At 62.4% G+C, this 22,231-nt stretch overlaps 2 pseudogenes; both read left to right on the top strand.

Moving 5' to 3' along the window:
• The first annotated feature begins 295 nt into the window (after positions 1–295).
• LOC129531489 (regulator of G-protein signaling 12-like) lies at positions 296–12,607 on the top strand (annotated as a pseudogene).
• A 2,080-nt stretch (positions 12,608–14,687) lies between these two features.
• LOC129531871 (hepatocyte growth factor activator-like) lies at positions 14,688–22,190 on the top strand (annotated as a pseudogene).
• The last annotated feature ends 41 nt before the right edge of the window (positions 22,191–22,231 follow it).

Raw genomic sequence — 22,231 nt, 5'->3', positions numbered from 1 at the left:
AAGGCCAGCCATTGAGGTCAGGAGCTCTAAACCAGCCTGACCAACATGCAAAACCCCATCTCTACTACAAATACAAAAATTATCCAGGCATGGTGGCACATGGCCCATGCCTGTAATCCCAGCTACTTGGGAGGTTGAGTCATGAGAATCGCTTGAATCTGGGAGGCGGAGGTTGCAGTGAGTCAAGATCATGCCACTATACTCCAGCCTGGGTGACAGAGCAAGGCTCTGTCTCCAAAACAGAAATAAAATATATAAAATACATAATAAAATTATAAAGAGAACCAAGGAGAGGATGGCAGATATCCACAGGTAATGTGGATATCTGTTATATCTGTTACCAATAAGGGGAAGGAAGACTTTAGGATCAGTTAGGGGCATATAGAGGACTTCTCGGTGGTAATAGTGCTCTATTTCTTCACCTGGATAGGTATCACACAGACGTTTATTTAATAACTGATGTATCCATATCTTTGTTTGCATATTTTAAAATAAGAATGAAATAGAGGAAAGGAAGGTGAATGGAAAGAGATTTCTCCATTCATCAAAATTTTAAAGTCATGTTTTTCCTCAGGTTCTTCTCCAAGCTCAGTCTGAAATGATGAAAGCAGCCAAACATGGTGGCTCGCGCCTGTAATCTCAGCATTTTGGGAGGCTGAGGCGGATGGATCACCTGCGGTCAGGAGCTAAGACCAGCCTGGCCAACATGGTAAAACCTCCAATTTCAACATCACTCCCCCAGCAAGTCCCTAGTTAGATGTACGGAGCCCGGCTGTGTGCGTGGAGGACGGGCCCTCTCTCTCCTGTCCCATGGGGACTCCCCTCAGGGCTGTGCATGGTGAATAAGGGCAGCAGATGCCTTGTGGCTTCTCTACAGCTTTGCTCTCAGAGACAGTAGGAGCAGGTTGTCTATGAAACATTCAGATGGATTTGCGAGTCCCTGAAGTCATAAAGCTTTCTTATGTTTAGCATCCACAGATAAACAGAAAGGTGTGCCAGTGAAACAGAACACAGCTGTAAATTCCAGCTCCAGAAACCACTCGGCTACGGTAATTCCCCACCTTGGCCCACCCTGTGCCCCGCTCCTCTCGCTGTGGCCCCCGCCTGCCCTGCGCAGTGCCCTGGTGCTTCCTTACCGCCTGCTTATCACTGTGTGTCTCCCCCACACTCCTTGGCGGGGTCTCTCTCATCCCTGCCAATGCCCAGCTCCCTCTTACCTGTGAAGGACTGGCTTTCTTTTCTTCTGAGGTGGGAGTGGTTGTGCCTTAAATGCTATTCTTGTTTGTAATCTTTATCGTTGCAATGGTTTTTCTGCAATGCATGTAAATTCTGTATCAATGCAATCTATTTCATAGAGCCTTCTACTCTCTAACTAATGCATGATGTATTGTCGTGTATTGAAATGAAAGTAGAACTTTGACTTTTCTTCTAATGCAGGGAGAGGAAAGAACACTAGGCAAGTCTAATTCTATTAAAATAAAAGGAGAAAATGGAAAAAATGCTAGGGATCCCCGGCTTTCAAAGAGAGAAGAATCTATTGCAAAGACTGGGAAAAAAAAATATCAGAAAATTAATTTGGACGAAGCAGAGGGTATGTGAACTTTTTAAAACTTCCACATTTTTAGTAAATGCACAGTTAGTTTCCAGTATAGTCAGTAGATCTGCTTTGAGCTGTCAGCATCTGGGTGACTGCGGTCTGTCCCTGTGGCCTGGAAGACATGTTTCTCCCGGGGGCAGTCTGTGGGCTGTTGGGATCACTTCACCGAAACCCCAGTTTTGAGACTGAGTGCCAGGCCTCCTAGGGCGTCAGGGGCAGCCGATGTGAGCAGCACTGTCTGCCCTGAGATGCCAGAGGCCCCCGCAGGCTCTGCCTCCCTCTCACCCCAGTTCCTCCCTATGGCCCCGCCGCTGGCTTGTGCCAGGGTCCCCAGCATGACTGGAGACACAGTTAGCATTAGAGAGTCCACCCCAGGCAGAGCTGGGCACCCAGGTGAGGGGAGGTGGAGCACACTGGCCTGGAAGGACTGTGGGCTTGCTGAGCTCTCTTGGCTACGGGGGTCAGTGAGGAAGGTCAGCCTGCACACCCCTGGCCTCCAGGAGAGACAACAGGCACACTGGAAGACTGAGATGGAGAGATGAGTCCTTTCTTGAAGCTCCTTTTTCTCCAGAAGTTTATAACAAGAAGAAGCATTGAAAACAGAGTCAAAACCAACAGCTGTCACCGTGACCTGAATTTTCATCCAGGGCGTACTTGCCAGTCCACCTGGCGTGTCACGGCTTTGTCACAGCTGGCTGTGGAGTCTGACCTCACGGTAAAACTAAAACACACCTCCAGCCTTTGTTGGCCGCCAAGCACAAGTAAATCACGCGCCCTCTTTGAGGCTTGTATGTTTCTGAGAACCAGTGAAGTCGGAGATTTGAGATTCCTTGTAGTTGTTAAAAACTCCGAGTGTAATTCCAATGCCAGAGAAAGCCCAGTTTAGATGCCATCTACCTCGAATGGTGGCCTTGGGGCCTGCTACACTAGAAAACCCAGCCCAGGTAAGAAAAGGAGAGTTCTGGAGGAGCCAGCGAAGAAGCTGGAGGCGCCTGCAGGCCCCTGCAGTGGCTGGGCAGTGGGAGGCCCAGGGGCACCCGTCCTGGCCCCTCGGGGCTGTGGAGCTTCAGTGGGGAGAGGGAGAGCACGTGTTGCCCCCTCTGCCCTAGGCCTGGGAGGACCACCCTCTGCCCAGAGGCAATGACCCCGAGAGGCAGGCGTGGATTTGAGGGTGCCCCTTCCCAGACCACCCGTCTCAGGTCCTTCCTCTACCTCCCCTCCTCGGGTTCATTCTGCTCCCGACTTTGAGGACTGCAGCTGCAGCTGGGACCCGGGGGGGTGCCTCAGATGCTGACCAACCGGAGGAGGGGGCCAGTGCTCAGAGGGCCCCAAGTGTTAAATTGAAAGCCCAGGCCAGAGAGTCCCACAGTTTCCTACTCAGACGGCATCAGCGCGTAACCGTGTTGAGTCAAGCGTCTCGTTTGTTCAAGTCTGGACCTCATACAGCGTGGTTTTTAGGGAGTACACAGCTTTTTCAGACTCCTGAAGACAGAGTATGCTAGAAGCCCCAGGGCTGTCCCTTCCGCTGTCTGTGGGAAGATAGTGTGGACGGAAAAGGGCTCTTGTTGACCCACAGCTGATAGGGCGTTAGGACAGCCCAGGATGAGAGCTTTTTAGAATGTTCTTCTGTGACAGTCATTAATGTGAAACTCTCTAAAACACGGTCACTCTGGGTTTTCTTCCAATAGAGTTTTTTGAGCTTATTTCCAAAGCTCAGAGCAACAGAGCAGATGACCAACATGGGCTCCTAAGGAAGGAAGACCTGGTGTTGCCAGAGTTCCTCCGTTTACCTCCTGGTTCCACAGAACTCACCCTCCCCACTCCAGCTGCTGTGGCCAAGGACTTTAGCAAGAGAAGTGCCACAGACAATGGCCGGGAGAGCGCCTCCCAGCCCGGCGAGCAGTGGGAGCCGGCCCCGGAGAGCAGCGACAGCCCGTCCACCAGCCCGGGCTCAGCCCCCAGCCCCCCTGGACCTCCTGGGACGACCCCCCCGGGCAGAAGTCTCCCAGCGGGCCCTTCTGCACTCCCCAGTCCCCCGTCTCCCCCGCGCAGGAGGGCACCGTGCAGATCTGGAAGAGGCAGTCTCAGGAAGCGGAGGCCGGGGGCATCCAGACGGTGGAGGATGAGCACGTGGCCGAGCTGACCCTGATGGGGGAGGGGGATATCAGCAGCCCCAACAGCACCTTGCTGCCGCCGCCCTCCACCCTCCAGGACGTGCCAGGACCTTCCAGACCAGGTACCTCCAGGTTCTGATCCCTCCACCTTGGCCCTGTCGGCGTGGTCTGCTCAGCTTCCAGTCAGAAAGGACAGTGGGCCCCCGGCTGCCACTGTTTGCTGGTGGTCTCCGTGACCCCCTCCTCACCTGCTGGTTGGGGGATTCCTTGGCCCTCTTGGAAAGGAGGGGCTCGTGTGGCCCCAGGCCGGTGTCTGTCAGGATGGTCCCCCCAAGGTGCTCCGGGCAGGCATCCTGGTGTCCCCAGGGGCTCTTGCAGGAATGATACATGGCAGTGCCTGCAGCCAGGTCTGGGAACACCCTGGGTGAGGCCTGGGAGTTTCCAAAAATGGAGGCATTCCTTTCCAAATCTGGACAGCGATCGTTTTTAGTGTTTCTGTCTCAAGACTGGAAAACAATAGCATTTGTCTTGAGTGAGGAAGTGAAGCCCGCTGTGTTCATAGCAGGAGAGGGCTCCCAGACACAGGCCCATCCTCGGAAGAGCCTTGAGAGTGCAGCTCGGACCCACCGGTGGCCCCCGTAGCAGGTGGTGTGGGTGCTCAGGAGTGGAGGTGACGTCAGCAGCGCTCCCTGACCGCAGGTGTCACGGGCATTTCTCAAAGGAAGCAGGGGATTCAGTGAGTGTGAAGGTGAACAGGATGGCCTGGCAGCAGGGATGTTTCCGTGAGCCACAAATACCAGAAACTGAGGCGAGGCTCCCAGCAGCCGGTAGGGAAAGGTGTTTCCAGGGGTCCGAGGGCCGTGGCCTCCGTGGCCTGCGTGGCCATCCCCTGGAGAGAGGAGCCGCTCAGGGTGCGCGTTATGGAGTGTGCTCAGGGGTGCGTGGACACCTCTGCTGTGGTTTGCTGCTGGGGGCGATGGGAGCGCCTCTCCGTCCTGTGCCCTGGTCCAGGATGCTGACAGCAGTGAGAGGCCTGCCGTGGGGTTTGGTCTTGTCAGACCTGTAGCCTGGACCTCGCCGGGGGACCAGGGAGTGCACGTCTATAGATCTGTACGTATCTGGGCCTTTGGAGGCCACGTGTGGCATGGGAGGGGCTACCTGGCCCCTTTCCCAGCCAGGACACGCCTGGATGAGAAAGCCTAAGGTGCCTGGCATGCCCACCGGTGCCACTCTGCAGCCTCCATCCCTGGCCTGAGTCCCCCTCCATCCGTCTTGGTGGACACCCGTGTGGCTGTCACCTGTGTTTTGAGTCTGTTCTTCCAGGAGTAATAAATTCTGGACATCATCACTGGACTGGCTTACAATTTTCTTTCTCATTTGAAACTTTGTTTCCACTTTAGAAAATAATAAAAGTATTTTAATCTAGGGGAAATATCACACATTTTTAGGAGATTAAGTGGATTTACCATAATCTACTGGCTTTTAAAAATATACCATCCACTGAACAAAACTCTTGAGCACCTGGTGTGCTCCCAGCAGCACAGCCGTGCGGCGGGACAGCAGAAGAGCTGGTGGCCCGGTGGCGGGTGCTGAGATGAGCTGGCCTGCTGGCCTTTGGGCTGCAGTCCCGCACCCACACCCCGGCCCTGTGGCCCTGGGGCTGTGGCTGGCTCTGCGCACAGGGGTGGCGTGTGTCAGGCTGCCTGGGAGGGCCAGACAGACCCACGTTGGGGGTCAGTTCTCCTGCCTGCCAAGGGCCATTAGCACAGAGGTGGTTTACAGCGCAGGCCCAGCCGAGCACCCTGGCTGATGTCCCTGACTTGTTTGTGGCAGGAGGGTGGGTGGTACCGGCCTTGGGAGGAGCAGGTCCCCCTGCGCTCTGGTGGCTGCCCCGACTGCCACTGGCCAGAACTGGTTCCCTGCCCCGCGGGCTCCTCAGCCCCTGGGCAGGTGGGTACCCTGGATCCTTGGCTCTTGGGCTGTCTCCTAGGAGGAGACCCAGTGAGTGGGAGAAGGAGGTGGGAGTGGCTTTGGTCATAGGTCGTAGGTGTGTGTCCTCCACGTGCCTGTCCGTGGCAACACAGGACAACTGCTGAGGACCTCCCCAGTCTTCCTGTGATGTTGGCTCAAGCCTGCTGGGGGGCCTTGGGGCAGAAACTGCTCTGTGCAGCTTGCTTCTGGAACCCCCACTCTAATGGGATTCTCTGTATTGGAGAGTTCACCTGCCCATGGCGGCAAAGGAAACAGGCTGTGAATGCCGTGGTGGCCTGATGGAACCTCTTTCACATCTGTGGGCCGGGGCGAGCCTGGACTGAGTGCTGACCTGTCCATTGTCAGGGTTTAGGAGCTTGGGGGTCATCCCGAGTCACGCTCTCCGACGTTGACAGTTGCTGTGGGATGCTTCCTCACAATGTGGCAGCCACCCTGGACCCAGCGTCCGGGGTGAGAAACACAACAGGAGGTGCAGCCAAGCCCACGGGCTCCCGCCCTCCCCATTGCCATGGTGGGCAGCATGCCGGCTACGCGTGGGGGCTGCCAGCAACAGCCCTGAGGTAGGGGGAGTCTCCACAGAGCTGTGCCACACCACCCTGCCCTTCCAGCCTCAGTGCAACGCACTGTGCCACCCTGTCCTTCTAGCCCCAGTGCCACATGCCACACCACCCCATCCTAGCCCCAGCACCACGTGCCATGCCACCCTGTCCTAGCCCCAGCACCAAGTGCCATGCCACCCTGTTCTAGCCCCAGCGCCACGTGGTGCTCCATCACACCCTTCTAGTCTCAGTGTCATGCACCGCACAGCCCCATGCTTCTAGCCCCAGCGCCACACGCCACGCGGCACTCCACCCCATCTGTCTAGCCCCAGCACCACGCACTGAGACCCGTCAGGTCCTGCAGGCTGGCCGGTGCCCCCATGCATGTCTGGTCCCCGGAGGCATGTGGGTGGGTCTCCTTTCCCTTTGGCCACTTGCTGCCAGGCCACCCAGTCTAATGGCCCTGAGCCTTAGCAGTCTGACACACACAACAGAGGCCGCAAGCGGGAGAAGTGTCAGGCCCCTCGTGAGATTCCAGGGCACGCTGGCAGGGGTGTGCATGTGTCCACACAGTGCTGTGTGTATGAGGCCGTTCTCATGCTGTTATGAAGAAATACCCAAGACTAGGTAATTTATAAAGAAAAGAGGTGCAATTGACTCACAGTTCTGCATGGCTGGGGAAGCCTCAGGAAACTTACAGTCATGGCAGAAGGCACCTCTTCACAGGGCAGCAGGAGAGAGTACGAGAACCGGCAGAGGAAATGCCAGATGCTTATAAAACCATCAGCTCTCCTGAGACTCACTATCATGAGAACAGCATGGGGGGAACTGCCCCCATGATCCAGTCACCTCCACCTGGTCCCACCCTTGATACCTGGGGATTATCACAATTCACGGTGAGGTTTGGGTGGGGACACGGAGCCAAACCATACCAGTGTGTCAGGCAGATATACCCATGTGCGTGCACGCCTGGTGTGTGTTCGTGTGGCATGTGTCGGTGTGCACCTGCCATGTGTCTGCATGGCACATGTTTTGTGCATATCTGTGTCTCGACACAGGGACCCTCCAAAATGCTCACCTTCTGTTCTCGTGGGGAGGGAGCAGCTGTCCCTCCAGCACTGCTGTGTCCCGCCTTTAGCAGTCATCTTCCGCCCCTGCACAGAAGCAGGCATCTGCGCTTTGTGTTTTCACAAAGGAGAGAGGCATTCAAAAGGTCGCGTGCACCCACACGCGAGTTTCCAGTGCACAGCGCTCCTTCCGTACGCGCCATCTTAAAACGGGTTCTTAGGTTGTGTTGGTGATATTTCCCAATTGCCTTCTTAACCAGATCTGCTTGGTTTCCAACAAAAAGCCCGGGAGCTGGGTGGTCTCACTGCTGCCCCGCTGGCTGCAAGGCGACAGTCAGGGGTCCTGGCTGGGGGCTGGAGGCCAGTGGCTCCTCCCAGCCCCTTTGGTAAGGCTGAGTACCCAGCCCCATGGCCTGACTGAGCTCCTGGTGCAGACGTCCCAAGAGGATGGACTCCACCTGCTGGCAGGGAGATGCTAGGCACCACCCCAGGAGGGGTCCCCGCATAGCTCTCCTGGGGCTGGGGTCCCCTGGGGCAGCTCACTGGGCAGGGGCAGGGGTCACTCAACCTGGAGGCCCCAGTGTCACAGCTGCCAGTATCCCCTAGGAACACATTTGGGCCCAGTGGCTGCCCTCAGGGCCCCCGGAGCTCAGCTACCTGCCAGGTGTGTGATGTTTGCCTGCCGGGGCTTCTGCAGCCTGGAAGTGAGGTCACGCCCCTCACCCTAGGGGTGAAAGTACCCCCCATGGCACGGCCATTGTGTTGTACCGGGTGAGGATGCAGCCCCACCTGGCTCCTGCTCTGTCCAAGAGAGGCCTCCTTGGCAGCTCCTGTGCCCCGCCCTCCGCAGGAGCAGATGCAGCTTAGACCCCCTCACTCTGATGTGGATTGAGACCGCTGGTTTTCTTGGGGACACAGCCCCAGGAGCCTGCCACTGGTCTCAGGCCTGCAAAGCTGCTGAGGGCATCTGCTAGGTGCCTCTCCAAAGCCCCCTCTCCCCAGAGCCCCCTCTCCCCAGAGCCCCGTCTCCCCAGAGCCCTGTCTCCCCCCAGCATCTCCTGGCTCCTGCCCAGCTCCGTGGCTCCCCAGGGGATTCCTGAACTGACCAGCTGGCCTGGGCCCTCCTCCACAGCCCCCAGCCTGGTTGTGACACGTGGTCCTCCCGGATCCCACCAGAAGCCACCCTAGGTTGCTCCCCCTCCTCCCCTGAAGTGTCTGCCTTCCACCTGAAGTTCCAGCCAGGTCTTGCAGAGTGGAAGTCTCAGGCCTGCAAGTGACCGTGACCTGGCCTACCCCCATGTTCCCTCCAGGACTGGCCACCTGTGCCCATCTCAGCCGGCACTGCTGGAGCTCCGGCCTGAAGCCCCTCCCTGGGGTCTGCCACATGCACTCCTGTGCCCTGAGTCACCCCCACTCCCCTATTCCCCACTCACCACACTGTGCACCCTGCTGGGCACTGTCCACTCCCTCGCCAATGCCCAGCAAATATTTGAGGAGCTCTATCCCAGGCCCAGCCCATCACACACAGTCATGATCCTGGCTGGGGACCCACACGGACAGGGGGACCTTGGGGGGTCACACTTTGGAACTAAGGTTCTGGGGGGGCTCTCGTTCCCATGGGGGCCCATCAGCAGGAGTGCACAGGCCTTAGCAGGAGCCCGTGGGGTGCGCTGTGGTGGGAAGGCTGGGAAGGGAAGGGGCCTTGGGAGCCACAGTGGATTGTAGGGTCCCTGCCTCTGGCTCCCCTCGCTCCCCCCTTCCTGCGGTGTTCTCAGTGTGAGCCGGCTCAGCCATGCCTGGGTGTCCTTGTGCCCTGCGAGATTCCAAGGGGCGCTGGGGAGGCTTAACAGAGGAGGTGGCTGCGCCTGGCAGCACAGATGATCTGGAGCATGGAGGCAGAGGCTGAGCAAAGTGCCTGGGGGACGGGGTCCCTCTGGGGGCAGGAAGGGCAGTGGGAGAGGTGCCAGGCCTGGGTCTCGAAGGAGAGCCTGGGAGGGTTCAGGCCATGCCCCTGCCCCGGCCAGGCCAGCGCAGCCCCTGCTCCCACTGTGCCTGCCAGGGTTCCTGACTCAGCCTTGAGGACCAGGGTAGGGCGCGGTCCTGCCCGAGGCCTAGACCAGAGCAGCTGGCAGTGGCTGGCACAGAGACATTCATGGACAAGTGTCTGGGAGGCCTGGGGGCGACCGGCAGCCGGTGACGGGCCTGCGCATGTGGAAAGAGGGGCCTTCCTGCTGCATCTCGTGGGGCCTCCAGCAGGACCCCCTCCTGGGAAGGCTGGACAGCACAGTCGGAGCCGGCAGGACCAGCCAGCCGAGGGCAGGGAGCCGTGGGGCGCCGGGGAGAGGTTCACAGGTGGCCCAAGCGGCAGGGAACAAGATCCCAGTGTGGCCTCAGGTCTGGATGTTTGGAGATGTGGCACCAGGAGTGAGACCAGGAGGCCAGGCCCCTCTGGAAGTGGTGCAGGCTCTGCTGGGTCCTCTGTGTTGCCATCCCTGCCAGGGAAATGCTGGGCAGGAAGGTGCTCCCTGGGCAGGCCCTGGCATGTAGGTGGTGAGGCTGCGTGCTGCTCAGGGCTGGGCCAGGCGGCTGAGTCACAGGCCTGGGGATGGCTGCCCTGCACAGGAGGGCGAGGCTGGGTCCCGTAAGCAGGAAGGGCCTGGCTGTGGCCCCCTCCTTGTGATGTGGACATCCTTGGTCCATACAGAGCTGTCCTGTCTCCAGAAACAAGTGTTTCTCCATCCTGAGCACGCTAGCTTCCTGGGGCCCTCAGGGGCCTGTCCTCCCATCTGTCCACTTGGGGCTGGTGGGGTAGAGCCGGGCTTCTGGACATGTGTGGTGTTGCAGGCCCCTTCAGAGCCCTATGAACACTCCAGGCAAATGCCCAAATGCCCACGGTATTGACCGGCGAGGGGGGGCAAACCCCTGCCTCTCCCCACACCTGATCTCTCCCAGCCCTGCAGCCTGGCATCTGGAGCCATGTGGACCTGGTGACAAGAAGGAGATGGGCAGAACTGTCCCCTTGTCCCCTGGGGGCAGGGCTAGCTCCTAGCCCTGGCAGAACCTAGTAGGACACTTGTTGAATGAGCAGAGGCCTGACTGGGAGAAGTTTCTAGTCTCAGCTGCTCCACATGGACCCCTGCGCCTCCAGATGGCATCTCCACCGGGCCTGGCTGAGTAAGACACACAGGCCCCACACAGCTCCCACATGCTGGCTGGGCTGCTGCGTCGAGGCCAGGATGAGGGCCTCTGGGGCCACTGCTGGGACCTGTTCAAGAGAACGGGCTGGGCACGCTCAAGAGGGGAGCCACACCTTCCGCCCGCAGCCCGGACTTGTTCACAGATGCCTCATGGAGGCCGCTTGCGGAAGCTTGGACTGAGGGTGAGGAGGGGCACGCTGGGGTTGGGGACCTTGGTGGCCACGGAGCTGCTGGGGCAGCAAGGACCCTGCGGCCATTTCAGGGACCTCAGAAGTGTAGATCGAGGAGGGTCTTCACCTTCCCAGGCCTTCGGTTCACCTGTGGAGGGCAGCAGTTGGTAGCAGGGACCCCCTGTCCCTGGTTCTCATCTGCCGGGGGCTGGCTCTTCCTGCAGCCTGTCTGCTGTGGGCCCAGGCCTGGGGCCCCTGCCACCCCATAGGCGCCTCAAGGCCTCCACCCTGGCATGGACATGACTGTCTCAGGGCCTCAGACCCAGGCTCACTGAGGAAGGGAGCTCCTGGACCCCTGCCTGGGAGACACGCTAGGCACGCAGGAACCTGCCCCCGAAGCCTGCTCCTCTGGGTTGGTAATGTCACCCCCACTGTACAGATGGGGGGGTGGGGTCACCGGGCGGGTCGGTAACGTCACCCCCACCATACAGATGGGGGGGTGGGGTCAGTGGGCGGGTCGGTAACATCACCCCCACCGTACAGATGGGGGGTGGGGTCACTGGGCGGGGAAGGGCTGGGCTCTCCCAGCACGGGGGCTTCACTGCCCCTGCCCAGGCCCTGGGGTCCTGTCGTGGAGCTCTGGGCGGCACGTGAACTCAGCCACTCTGCGTGCACCGTTCACTTTCCTTGGCCCCAGCCTTCGTTGGCCCCTGGGGACTCCACCCTGGCATAGACACAACTGTGTCCTCCAGGGGTCCACGTGGAGGTCACCAGATGTGGCAAGGCAGTGACGCCCTGGGTAGGGAGGCCTCCTGGGGGTGCTGGCAAGGAGATGGCCTGCCCATGTTGGGTCTAGAAGCTTCCAAGGCCGGTTCAGGCAGCTGGGATCTCCTGGGGCTGGAGTGGGCATTGGAGCCAGAAGTGGGGCCAGAGTCACTGACCAGCCAGAAAGAGGGGCCTCAGTAGGGGGGCCAGGGATGGAGGGGGAGGGGACACGACCGGCAGGCCCAGAGCAGGGTGTGTGCGGTGAAGACGGTGCTGAGGCAGCGAGCCAGGTGGGCGAGCAGGTGGCCAGCCTGGTAGGGTGGGATGGGGCAGCAGACGCAGGGCTCAGGGCCCGTTCCACCAGGCCAAGAGGGTCCAGCCTATCTGGAACTGAACCCTAGTGCTCAGCCCCCTGGGGGTGGCCCTTGAGGATGGGCCCTGGGCCTGGGGGGGGCCCTGAGGATGCCCCCAGGAAGAATTAGGGGGGCAGTTGGGGCGGGGGCTCCACCAGGGGCCCAGCTCTGTTCCTGAGCTGCAGTGGGGAAGCAGGGTGGTAGGGTTTCTGAGTGGGTTGGCTCCCCCACTTGGTGGCAGGTGTTATGTGGAGGGCTCTGGGAACACTGCACCTCCCCTGGGCATACCTGCCCCAGCCTGGAGGCCCACAGCGGGAGGCCAGCTGCCTCTGGGATGTGTTTGGGGTATTTCAGGGACCCCTCCCATGCTGACTGTGCAGGGGCCTTCAGGGTAGGGGGTGGGTTCCGGGGCCCAGGGCCGGGCCAGGCAAGTGACAGCTTCTCTTCTCCTTGTGACAGGAAGTGGGACCCATGGCAGCCGAGGCCTCCCAGTCAACAGAATCATCGATGTGGATCTTGTAACTGGCTCGGCGCCCGGGCGGGATGGTGGCATAGCGGAGGCACGGGCTGGCCCTGGGAGGTCGCAGGCCAGTGGTGGGCCTCCTACGTCAGACCTCCCTGGCTTGGGCCCCATCCCGGGTGAGCCTGCTAAGCCCAAGACCAGCGCACACCACGCCACCTTCGTCTGAGCTGCCCTGGCCTGGCCAGCTCTCCTGTGGACATGTCGGGGTGGGGCAGCCCAGGTGGATTCTGTGGGCCTCAGAGGGGCCACCCTGGCCTCCACACCCTCAGGAGCCCAGCCAGGAGGGCAGGGGGTGACTTCGCTGGAGGCACTGGCCCCGGACATTCACCATGCTGGCCATGGGGCTCCCTGGCCCTGGCCCCCTGCTGCCCAATAAAGCATTTCTGAGGACCCAAGCGTCAGCCTGGTGCTGGGTGCTGGGGACACAGACTCCTCGTTCTTGGGGACTCCGAGCACATCCCCAGGAGGTCGTGCAGGAAACAGAGGGGCCTGAGGAGGAGAAGTGCCCCAGGGTAAGGTCAAGGGGGCTTTGAGGAGAGGGAAGCTTGGCTCCTGGGGCCTGAGGGCCAGGACCAGATGGCAGAGACTGGCTCTCGCCATCACGTGGGGACCCTGCCCCAGCCTTGTTTAGCAGGGTGGTCTGAGGGCCTTTCTGGGGAGGGACCACGTAAACTGCAACTGGACGGCAGAGGAAGTCTAGAAAGAGCCCTGGGCCCGTGCCAAAGCCCTGGGGCTAAGGAGGGTCTGATTACAGAAGGGGAGCCAGGTGTGGCTGCAGGGGAGGCCGGGGCCTTGGGGGCTGGGTTGAGTCAGAAGAGGCAGGGCCATTCCCCAGGTTGCCTTGATGGAACCCCTGAAGCCGAGCACCCTCGGTACAGGGTGGTTGGTGAGCTCCTCAGAGCATCCTAGAGGCCCGAGAGCACAGCCAGTCCCCTGGGGCTGTTCTAGAAGCTTCCAGGGAGTGGATGCACCCCACTTAGTGGTGCTCTAGGAAGGGGGCTGGGGGAGGGGTCGGAATGGAAGATGAAGCCCAGTGCCAGCTGTGTGTACCACCCATCACGGTGCCCGCTGTGGCCCCAGGGCCCACCACACCTCTGCATTCACTGCGCCCCCAGGACCCACCACAAGCCTGCATCCATCCTGCCCCCAGGGCCCACCATGACCTCCCCCCCACCCCCAACCCCCCATTCACTGTGCCCCCAGGGCCCACCACGCCTCCATGTCCACTGTGCCCCCTGGGGCCCACGGTGTCAAGCTGGGTGGTCAGTGGGTGTCCATTCTCTCTCCCTCTGCACAGACAAGCAAATGGGGGGCAGAGAGAGGGGGTTTAGGGGATACAGGGAGGCAGCTTCAGCCCTCGCTGGTCTCCAGGCCACAGTGGTTCACTCGCCCCTCCTCCCACCTCGGCAGCCCTGGGATGTCGCTGCTGACTCAGGAGGAACCCGAGGTGCCGTAGAGGCTGCTCCAATATTGCAGAAGAGGTTCCTCAGGCAGCTCTGCCCACAGCCCCAAGTCACGAATTCCATGACTCCAGCTCCATCCCAGGCCCCAGGGTACCTGGCCCAGGGTTGTGCTGCCACAGACTTGGCCTGTACCATCCAGGTGGCAGTAGGGAGCTGGGGTTGGAAAGGCTTCTTGGAGTGGACTCCTGGGTCTGTCTGGGAAACAGGGAGGAAGGGACACTCTGAACATCTCCAGGGGCTGCTGGGGGGCTCTGGCCACCCCCAGAGTCAGAACAGGCAGGTGGGGCGGGATCTCAGGTCATCCTATACTACACTCAGCCATTGCGTGGCCCCTCTCCTCCCTGTGCCTGGCCTTTTGGCCAGCCCTGGGGCCACCGAGAGGAGGCAGCACCGAACCCTCCAGGAGCCCCCAGTGCTGCCGTCTGTGGGACAGGGACAATCCCATCCCCACTGCTACTGTCTGTGCTGTGCTGGGCACAGAGCTGGACACCTCCAAGGCTCAGCATCCATAGCGGCTCTCATCATGGACAATTCACAGGCAGATGGTGGCCAGCTCTGTGGCCTGCAGGGACTGGGAGCAGCGCCAGATCATCTAGGCCCCAACCTATCTGCATTATCCTGGAAGACTTCCTGGAGGAGGCTTCTAAGCAGAGGCCCAAGGACCATGTCAGGTCTAGGACTAGGACCAGTGCAGGTTGAGGCCAGAGAGATAGCTGGGCTTCCAGGTAGGGTCAAAGTGAGGTGGGCAGCAGGTGTGGGGGCCAGGGGACTCGGGGACTTCCTCTCCAGCTGGGCCCGCCTGACGTGGGAGGCAGCCAGGGTTAATCATTTCCACGAAGCCTTGACCCCACCTGCCTTGGCCGCTCTGCTCCCGCCTCCCACTGCACCTCAGGCCAGCTCAGGAGCCATGGGGCACTGGGCCTGGGTCCCCAGCCCCTGCCCCCCACTGGGGCTGGGCCCCTTCCTCCTCCTCCTCCTGCTGCTGCTGCTGCTGCCACGGGGGTTCCAGCCCCAGCCTGGCGGGGTGAGCACTGACCTTGTCGCAGTGCGGCCAGAGGTTCCCAGTGGCTATTTGGGGTCCTTGGGAGGAGGCCAGAGGGAGGGTCGCTGCAGAGCGTGGGGATTTGAGGGGGCGGGGGTCCGAGCAGGGGGCTCACGTTGAAAGCTGGCCCTCACAGGGCAGGTGGGTGCTGGACTGGCCTTGGAGGCTGGGGCCTGGGCTCACGGAGCCCCACCTGGGGGCTGTCATCCCTGTGCGGCCGGCCTGGGCCCCTATGGGTCTGGGGGCTGCCCCCTCTCTCTGGACCTCTTTTGGGTCTGGATGCGTGAGGTTGGGGGAACCTCCCAGGGCCTCCTAGCTGCTCCCATCACCAAAAACTGACGTCAGGGTTTAAGCCTGGTGGGTAGCAGTGCCTGGGCCTGGGCAGTGACCCTGAGCAGGTGTTAACTAGGGGCCGAGGGCGGGGAAGGTGTCAGAGCCTGGCTGAGGCCTCAGGAATGTCGTGTGTCCTCCTGGAACCTGCTCCGAGATCTGGGGGCCCCAGTATGGAAACAGGCTCAGAGCTATGACCTCCTGCCCGGCAGGACCTGAGTGTGAGGGTCTGTCCCACACTGACACCCTTTCTGCTCCTCCTAGAACCGTACGGAGTCCCCAGAACCTAATGCCACAGCGACCCCTGCGATCCCCACTATCCTGGTGACCTCTGTGACCTCTGAGACCCCAGCAACAAGTGCTCCAGAGGCAGAGGGATCCCAAAGTGGGGGGCTCCCGCCCCGGCCCAGGGCAGTTCCTTGGAGCAGTAGCCCCCAGGCCCAAGGTGGGTCAGGTGGGCCTGGGAGGAGGTGTCATGCTTCACCTTAGGGCTGGGTGGGAGGAGCATGGCTGCGGCTGGAGGTCCTGAGGGGCTCGGGTGCCCCTCAAGGGAGCCCTGACCCTGCCACCCCCTCCCCACAGCACTCACCGAGGACGGGAGGCCCTGCAGGTTCCCCTTCCGCTACGGGGGCCGCATGCTGCACACCTGCACTTCGGAGGGCAGTGCACACAGGAAGTGGTGGGTCCGGGCAGCCGGGGCACCCGAGCTGGGGTCACCTGCCCCACGCTGCCTGCTTTTCTGGGAGCCGGGCACACAGTAGGCGCTCACCACGCAGCAGGCAGACCCAGTGAACCCAGAGAACCTCCAGGGTGGTGGGGTGGGGTGGGGGGCCTCTGCCTGGGACCCCCACGCACGCAGGTGTCGCCCCCCAGGTGTGCCACAACTCACAACTAGGACCGGCACAGGGCCTGGGGCTACTGTGTGGAGGCCACCCCGCCTCCAGGGGGCCCAGGTGGGTGCTGGGTTGGGTAGCCTGGGGCGGGCAGGGGGCACTGGGCCAGGCCAGAAGTGCCAAGGGAACGATGGGGCGGACCCGGGCAGGGGTCCTGGCTGGAGGGGAGCAGAAGAGGGGCTCTGGGATTAACCCCGGTGGGTGCCACTTAGGGCCAGAGCCTCTCCCAGGCGGGACCTGCGTCTCATGGTGGCTGCGCGGCCATCGCTGGGGCCAAGGCGCCGCCTGGTGGTGAGGCCGGGCCCTGCAGCCACACAGGCGTGCCCCAGGCAGGGGACAGGTGGGCAGGGTCTGTGGGGTGCGGTGCCAGCCGCCCTGCTCACACGGGTCCTGGGACACATGGGAGGGGGCTGCTGCCTGACAGTGTGGGTGTCAGGCTTCCAGGAAGCCACGTGCACAGCTGGGCCAGTGGCCCAGGTGTTGAGTGGGGGACGCTGGGAGGAAGGGGAGGTCTGTGCCCCTCCCAGGGACCTTGCACCCCGAGGGGAGTAGAGAGGGCCCCTTTGCTTTCAGAGCCCCTCACTGGGGCCTGATGGAGGCCTTAGCAAGCAGAGGATGTCACAGAGGGACCCTGAGCCTCCCATTCCACCCCTCACGTCCCCTCCCGCATGTCCCCAGCTGCCCTGGATCCCTGTGCCTCCGGCCCCTGCCTCAATGGAGGCTCCTGCTCCAATACCCAGGACCCCCAGTCCTATCACTGCAGCTGCCCCCGGGCCTTCACCGGCAAGGACTGCGGCACAGGTGAGCTGGGCCTCGGAGGTCCGCGGGGGTCCAGGGGCCGGAGCAAGCCCCCGGAGGATGGGAGAACAGGTGGCTCCCGAGCGCAGGGCAGGGGCCCTGCATGGGGACAGCAGGTGGCAGGGTGTGAGGGCTTACCGTGCACCCCTCAGAGAAATGCTTTGATGAGACCCACTACGAGTACCTGGAGGCGGGCGACCGCTGGGCCCGCGTGCGCCAGGGCCACGTGGAACAGTGCCAGTGCTTGGGGGGCCGGGCCTGGTGCGGAGGCACCCGACGTACAGGTGTGCCATGGGGTGTGAGCCGTGCCGCTGACCCCCGACGGGTGTCCCTGTCCCCACCCGAGTGGGAGGAATGGCCTGAGGTCACCCAGAAACAAGGGACAAGGGGTGGACCCCGACTCCGCTGTCGTGGGGCACTGCACGGCCCCTGGCCCAGCTCCTCGGCCCTGCCCCCAGCTTGTCTGAGCAGCCCTTGCCTGAACGGGGGCACCTGCCACCTGATCGTGGCCACCGGGACCACCATGTGTGCCTGCCCACCAGGCTTCGCTGGATGGCTCTGCAACATCGGTGAGTGGGTCAGCCCCCCGGGGTGCCCTGGGGCAGTGCCGGGTGGACCCACCGTGGGCCGCCTTCACTGCCCCTCTGCCCGCAGAGCCTGATGAGCGCTGCTTCTTGGGGAACGGCACTGGGTACCATGGCGTGGCCAGCACCTCAGCCTCGGGCCTCAGCTGCCTGGCCTGGAACTCCGATCTGCTCTACCAGGAGCTGCACGTGGACTCAGTGGGCGCCGCGGCCCTGCTGGGCCTGGGCCCCCATGCCTACTGCCGGTCAGCACCACGCCACTCCAGGCCGCCGCACGCGGGACAGGCAGGATTTGTCCTGGGGAGAGGCCCCCCGGCTCCCTAGGACCCAGGCAGGGCCAGCTCCGTCCAGACAGGCCCCGGAACCTCTGCCTGGGAGGCTGCCCGAGGGAGGGCCACTGTCTTCCCACTGCTCCAGGTGTGGGGAGCCGCCCTGCTGGGGGTTCCGATGCCCCCTCCCCATGCCCTCTTTGAGGGACAGTGTGACTCCCTGCCAGCCCGCGCTTATGCACCGCAGGAATCCGGACAATGACGAGAGGCCCTGGTGCTACCTGGTGAAGGACAGCGCGCTCTCCTGGGAGTACTGCCGCCTGGAGGCCTGCGGTGCGCGGCTGGCAGGGGGTGCTGCCTTGGGCCCCACCGAGGTCACAGCAGTTTTCCCTGTGATCCTCCTAGCCCCTCCCCACACCTGGCTACTGCATCTCTGACAAATGGGGAAACTGGAGCTCACGGGATCAGGCTGGTCCAAGGTCACGCAGTGGGTCGGTACTGGGGTCACAGTGGGGAAGCAGCCCGCTGCAGGGGGCTGGTCACCAGGCGACGGCCTTGGGGTGGCACCTGCCCAGCCTGGACCATGCCCAGGATGGCCCCAGAAGGCTTTCAGGGAGGTGCAGGGAGGACAGCGTGCAGGCTCCCCACAGGCACCCCTGGCATCAGACCCTGGGCGGGCAGGCCCCCCCAGAGGCCACCTGCTTCCTGCCCTGGGGAGAGGCCCCCCGGCTCCCTAGGACCCCGGCGGGGCCAGCCCGGGGCTCTCATGTGGGGGTCTCTGACTATGCTGGGGCTGGCTGTGGGGTTCCAGGCTGCTGAGGGGGCCACAAAGGCCTCCGTGTGTCCAGCCCCTCTGGCCCTCACAGAGCCTCGGGATTGGGCACCAAACCCCATTCTACAGATTTGGAAACTGAGGGCAGAGATGGGCGGGCGCCAGGGCCTGAGCAGCGTGGACAGGGGGTCCGGCCATGGCCCTCTGCAGCGCCTCATGCCGGGTAGGGCCTGTGTGTGGAAGGGGGCTGGCCCTGTGAACCCCAGGGGTGTGACCCAGTGACCTTTGCTCCCAGAATCCCTCACCAGAGTCCAACTGTCACCGGATCTCCTGGCGACCCTGTCTGAGCCAGCCTCCCCGGGGTGCCAGGCCTGCGGCAGGAGGCACAAGAAGAGGACGTTCCTGCGGCCACGTATCATCGGCAGCTCCTCCTCGCTGCCCGGCTCGCACCCCTGGCTGGCCGCCATCTACATCAGGGACAGCTTCTGCGCCGGGAGCCTGGTCCACACCTGCTGGGTGGTGTCGGCCGCCCACTGCTTCTCCCACAGGTGCACCTCCTCTGGGCCCCAGTCACCTGCCCTGAGGCCCCGCACACCATCCAGCGTCACTATGCACCTGTCCCCACCTGCTTGCGGACCGCATCCTGGTGCCTCTGCTGACCCCTTCCCGGGGTCCCCGGTAACCCTCTCTGACCCCTCTGGGTCTTGGGGCTCAGTCCTGAGCTGGGCATGCATGGACACTCCAGAAACCTTGTCCCTATTGAGGGAGGCCAGGGGTCAGTGGCGTTTCCACAGAGGACCCAGCGCCTGCGGAGGGTGCAGTGGGCCAGGTCCTGTCCTCTCCGCAGGCCCCGCCCCTCCCAGAGTCCTGGCTCTCAGTAGGGAGCCAGGGAGCGCAGTGACAATGCGTCAGAGCCCTAGGAGCCCAAGCACAGCCAGGGAAACTGAGGCCCAGCCCACTCAGCCGGCTCCCCTCAGTGGGGGCGCACAGCCACCCAGGCCCACACTCTGGGAGGCGGGCCTCAAGTGGGGAGACCCTGAGATGGAGCAGCCTGGGCCAGACGCCCTTCCACCTTCGATGGGCACCCCAGTAATTAGGGGCAGGGGTCCGGCCAGCCGAGGGTCTGGCGGCCTTTCGAGGACCACAGCTCCCAGGGTGGGGTCTTGCGTGGCCCTGCAGAACCTGCAGCAGGCAGCTCCTGGGCCTACAAATGTGGAGAAATGGGGTTCCCCACATGGAGCCCAGGGCAGGAGGCCGAGGCAGGGTGGAGCGACCTCCACACAGCAGATGGGAGCCAGGCTCAGGGGCCCGGGCTCTGTGCCCAGCAGGAGTGAGGGCTGCATCTGGGGACCCCACAATGTGGATGGAAGCTGGGGCAGGGCCTGAGCAGGCCAGGTCTCCACCCACTCGGGTCGGCCTTGCAGCCGATCCTGCCTGGGCTTGGCCTGAGACTCCCCCCAGGGCTTGTGACCAGTGTTGTCAGGAGGGATGGCACCGCACTTCAGCTCCCATGCCTGGATCTGGGGGTGACTGACAATAGCCCCTGCTTGGTGGTCCCTGTCTCCCCAGTATCAACAGCCCACACCCGGGCACCTGCTCAGACCCCTCCCCGGGACCAGGGTCCCACACCGTTGGCCTCCGTGGGCCCGACAGGGGGTGGGGAGAGGTGAGCCCGGTGGCCGGGGGAGGGCTGGTCCATGCAGCCTCCAGCCTCCTTTGCACAGCCCCCCCAGGGACAGCGTCTCTGTGGTGCTGGGCCAGCACTTCTTCAACCGCACGACGGACGTGACACAGACCTTCGGCATCGAGAAGTACATCCCGTACACCCTGTACTCGGTGTTCAACCCCAGCGACCATGACCTTGGTGAGCTCCGGCATGTCGTGGCCGCACTCTGGGTAGGTGGGCCCTGTGCTCCCCAGGCCAGGCCCAGACAGGGGCAGGAGCTGGGCAGACATGTGGTGCGGGGTAAGCTGGGGGCAGGGCAGGGAGGACAGGGCACCGCTCCCTTCTGGATCTCCCAGCTGCCCCGTGGAACCCACTGGCTACCCTCCCTCCATCACGGGCCCCGACAGCCTCCCGTTCAGCCCGCACACCACAGGCTGACCCTGGCCGCTCTTCTGATCAGTCCTGATCCGGCTGAAGAAGAAAGGGGACCGCTGTGCCACACGCTCACAGTTCGTGCAGCCCATCTGCCTGCCCGAGCCCGGCAGCACCTTCCCTGCAGGACACAAGTGCCAGATTGCGGGCTGGGGCCACTTGGATGAGAGTGAGTTGGGAGAGGGGCGCCCAGCGCCCCGCCAGGGTGGACAGTGGCCAGCCACGGTGTGCGTGTCATGCTGAGGGCATCATGTCCCACAGACGTGAGCGGCTACTCCAGCTCCCTGCGGGAGGCCCTGGTCCCCCTGGTCGCCGACCACAAGTGCAGCAGCCCTGAGGTCTACGGCGCCGACATCAGCCCCAACATGCTCTGTGCTGGCTACTTCGACTGCAAGTCCAACGCCTGCCAGGTGAGCTGGTGCCCGCCCCACCAGGACCCGACTGGTGGGGGCTCAGCTGGTCCTGAGTCTCCGAGATGCTTGCCCCTGGGGAGCCCAGAGCCTGGTGGCACCCCAACCTGGCAGGGCCAGCCAGGGACCCCTGGGCAGGGAGCACACTTACTGTCGGTGGCCAGCACCCCAGGGCCACCCAGAGCCCTGCCGGAAGGGCATCCTCCCCACACAGAAGGGGAGACCCAGGCTCTGAGAGGGGCCTGGGTTCCCACAGAGCCCGGACAGTTCCTGGCTGTCCAGCCCAAGGCAGTGCTTTCCGTGTGACACTAGGCACCAAAGGCCCCTTTGCCCCGAGTTCTCTCAAGCCAGCTCTTCAACCTTCAATAAGTTCTTCAACCTTCAATAAGCCCAACAGCCCAACCACGTCCTGGGCTCTGCAGGCCTGTGTGCTCAGGCGGCACGGCAACCCTGGCATGCGACAGCTCTTTTATGCCCCATTTTATAGCTGGGGAGACTGAGCCCCAGGCAGTCAATTCACTCTTCCAAGGCCACAAAGCCCAGGAGTGGTAGAGTGGGTAGGGCTTGTCACTGGACCTCGATAGGGGAAGTCAGGATGGTTTCCTGGAAGACGGAGTGTTTGCACTGGTCCTGAGTGATGCGTAGGAGTTTTCCAGGGAGTGAAGAAGTCATTTCAGGAGATGCTGGGACACAGGGTGGCTGTGTGGTCCACACAGGGTTCATGCTGGTGGGAAGAGGGGGACCGTGGCTTCAGGAAGGGGAATAACGTGGTTGGATGCCCTGGCCCAGCCAGTGCTGCCCCCAGGGAATGAGACATCTTTTCATGAGGTTCAGGAGAGTGGATCAGCTCCCTTGCTCAGAAATGCCTTTGTCCTCTGTCCCCAAGCTGCCACTTGGGGGAGAGGGGGGTCCCTGAACCAGGCCCCTGGGAGGGTGGCTCTGACTGGTGTCTCTGCCCAGGAGGACTCAGGGGGGCCCCTGGCCTGCGAGAAGAACGGCGTGGCTTACCTCTACGGCATCATCAGCTGGGGTGACGGCTGCGGGCGGCTCCACAAGCCGGGGGTCTACACCCGCGTGGCCAACTATGTGGACTGGATCAACGACCGGATACGGCCTCCCAGGCGGCTTGTGGCTCCCTCCTGACCCTCCAGCGGGACACCCTGGTTCCCACCATTCCCTGCCTTGCTGACAATAAAGATATTTCCAAGAACCCGGCCCACGCTGCCTGGCCCCTGCCTGCGGCCCCGCCTTCCCC

This window comes from Gorilla gorilla, chromosome 12 (assembly GCF_029281585.2).
Source record: "Gorilla gorilla gorilla isolate KB3781 chromosome 12, NHGRI_mGorGor1-v2.1_pri, whole genome shotgun sequence".
In the NCBI taxonomy this organism is placed as follows: domain Eukaryota; kingdom Metazoa; phylum Chordata; class Mammalia; order Primates; family Hominidae; genus Gorilla; species Gorilla gorilla.
Note: the sequence above shows the minus strand (reverse complement) of the source record. Positions and strands in the feature narration are given on the sequence as shown.